The sequence below is a fragment of the Myotis brandtii genome, unplaced genomic scaffold (genome assembly GCF_000412655.1).
Source record: "Myotis brandtii unplaced genomic scaffold, ASM41265v1 scaffold1169, whole genome shotgun sequence".
In the NCBI taxonomy this organism is placed as follows: Eukaryota; Metazoa; Chordata; class Mammalia; order Chiroptera; family Vespertilionidae; genus Myotis; species Myotis brandtii.
Window position 1 is genome coordinate 34,122 of NW_005354047.1, and position 3,198 is coordinate 37,319.

Sequence of the window (3,198 nt, forward strand, 5' to 3'; positions counted from 1 at the left end):
TACAGTGCGATTGAAACTTCGTGGCCACACTCAAGGGGCCAAAGAGCCGCATGTGGCTTGCGAGCCACAGTTTGCCAACCACTGTTCTAGGGCAAGAAAAACAAACGAGAAAATAAATAAATGGACTACATCAAAATAAAAAGCTTCTGCACAACAAAAGAAACCATCAACAAAATGACAAAGGAGCCCACTGTATGGGAGAACATATTTGTCAATGATACATCTGGTAAGGGGCAAATATCCAAAATATATAAGGAAGTCAACAACTTAACAAAAAGAAGACAAACAATCCAATTAAAAAATGGGCAAAGGACCTAAATAGACACTTCTCCAAAGTGGACATACAGATGGCCAAGGGATGTATGAAAAAATGCTCAAAGTCACTAATTATCAAAGAGATGCAAATTAAAATGACAAGGAGGTATCACCTCACACCTGTCAGAATGGTTAGCATCAACAAATGATAAGTGCTGGCAAGGATGTGGAAAAAAGTGAACCCTAATCCACTGCTTGTGGGAATGCAGACTGGTGCAGCCACTATGGAAAACAGTATGAAGTTTTCTCAAAAAATAAAATATGGAACTGCCATTTGATCCAGTAATCCCACTTCTAGGAATATATCCCAAGAAATCTGAAACACCCATCAGAAAGAATGTATGCACCCCTATGTTCATAGCTATGCAATTTACAATAGCCAAGATCTGGAAACAGCCCAAATGCCCATCAGTTGATGAGTGGATAAAAAAAAGCTGTGGTACATTTACACCATGGAATACTATGCAGCTATAAAAAAGAAAGATCTCTTACCCTTTGAGACAGCATGGAGGGACCTGGAGAGTATTATGCTAAGCTAGTCAGAGAAAGACAAGTATCACACAATCTCACTCATGTATAAAAAAAATGTGGTACATTTACACCATGGAATACTATGCAGCTATAAAAAAGAAAGATCTCTTACCCTTTGAGACAGCATGGAGGGACCTGGAGAGTATTATGCTAAGCTAGTCAGAGAAAGACAAGTATCACACAATCTCACTCATGTGGAATTTAATGAGCAAAATAAACTGATGAACAAAATAGGTCCAAACACATAGAAGCATGGAACAGACTGATGAATCTCAAAGGAAAGGCAGGGGTGGGTGGGTGGAGAGGATGAACCAAAGAATTTACATGCATATATGTATAACCCATGAACACAGACAATTGTGTGGTGAAGGCATGGAGGATGGATGGGGTCAATGAGGAAAAAGAGGGGGACAGCTGTAATACTTTCAACAATAAAGATACATTTTTTTAAATGCATATCTTGGTCTGGTTGAAGGCTGAGATTTCATGACTCGCTTCCAACATGGCCCAAGACAACTCTCCAAACCAGACCATAGCAATTAACTGTAGGTGAAGCTGCATCCAATTCACAGAAGATCATTTGAAAATCCTCATCAAAGCTTTCAGCCAAAAACCTTACCCAGGTCATGCTACCAAACCAAAGTATGTTTTAGAAATCAACGCTAAGGAGTCTAGAATCCAGATTTGAAGACAGAAGATGTAGGCACCGAGTCCAGAAAATATAAAAACCCAAAGAGGACTTAGAAGCAAGCCAAGACCAAGATCATCCTGTGGAGACGTTTCAAAGTGTCATACCAGTTACACTTCCTCCTGATTACACATCTTCATCATGGCATTTGCCAACGACCCTTTTCCTGAAATTGATTCCAGAGAGTAACTTGCTATGGAGATTAGGGTTCCAGAGTCAAGAGTCCAAATTTCGCTTAAAAATCAAAGATCTAGATCCCATGTCCAGAGAAAATGAGAACCCAATGTGCCTTTAGAGTAAAAACAAGACCAGGAACAAGAACTCTGATATGAGAGAGTTCAAGAGACAGAAACTGCACACAGTGACACCAATCTCATCAGCAACTGTCTTATTTCTCTGAAGCCAGAACAAGATGGACCAAGATTTGATGTCGCCAGCCTGGACTCCACACCTCTCTCACTCAGCCTGGGAACATACCCTTCAGCTTCTCCAGAAGCTGAGCCTCTGGAGATGGTGAACAGGACTTCAGGAGGCAGATACAAGGCACCACCACGCAGTCCTGTCGACAGCGCCTGCTCCAGAGTCCAGCAGGTGTCAAGGACCATGAAAATAAACTCACTCGTATTAGTTTTAAGTCATCTTAGTACTGAGTGATTCAGGAAGAAATCGTAAAAGTCTTGTGATTATTGTGATTTAAAAGAAATATACATTTGCTCTTCATCAACAGAGCTCCTAAAGCCCTTGGAGTTTCCCGGGATGACAGCAATAAAGTGTTCCTTGTTATGTTTCGGGGGGGAAAAAAGCCTATCTCAGGCTCCTCATAGTAGGTCTGTTGAGCCAGAATCTAGGTATAAGGACAAAGAACTTGCACTTAACCAGCATTCCCAGCAGGAATTTAGCCAGCACATGGAATCTAGATCTTTGATTTTTAAGCCAAATAAAAATCTGCATAGGGAAGTTTGGGAACCGCTGCTTTAAGGTGATTGGAATATGACATTGGCCTTACACTACCAGTGCAGCATCGAAACCCCTTAGGCCAGTGGTTCTCAACCTTGGCTGCACATTAGAATCACCTGGGAATCTTTTTAAAATCCTGATTTCTGGGCCTCATCCTCCAGAAATTCTGTTTCTTTGTTACTAATGTTGTGGCCCCACCCCATAACAAAGAAACAGAATTTCCGGAGGATGAGGCCCAGAAATCAGGATTTTAAAAAGATTCCCAGGTGATTCTAATGTGCAGCCAAGGTTGAGAACCACTGCCTTAGGCCCTTCTTAATTATACTGGAGTCACCTGTCAGTTAAACACAGCTGGTGTGGTAGCTCATAATTAGTCTACTGGGCTCTATAACTCTGCTCCCACCTGGCAATTAAAGGAGTAAAAATGTAAAACTATGTTCCCCTCCCTTTGACCATAACTGGACATTGTCGCTTCTCAGTAGCATCATTTTTTCCAAATTTAGAATTAAACACGAACATTTTTCAATTTAGAATTAAAAACTTTAGAAACACTTTCTTCTAAGTTTACTTTATTAATTAAAGGCAGCTTGAACATTGTTTACAACAGCTTTTCATTTTTTTCAGGCTGAAGTTTCAATCTGTTCTTCTTCAAGGTCCCTTACCATCTCACAGCAATAAAGTGTTCCTTGTTATGTTTGGGGGGGGGG

General features: G+C 40.7%; 1 protein-coding gene across 1 annotated transcript in view; it reads right to left on the minus strand.

The window, feature by feature from the left end:
- Positions 1-3,198, minus strand: part of LYG2 (lysozyme G-like 2) — a 13,657-nt gene that overhangs the window by 8,583 nt on the left and 1,876 nt on the right. The window lies entirely within an intron of this gene.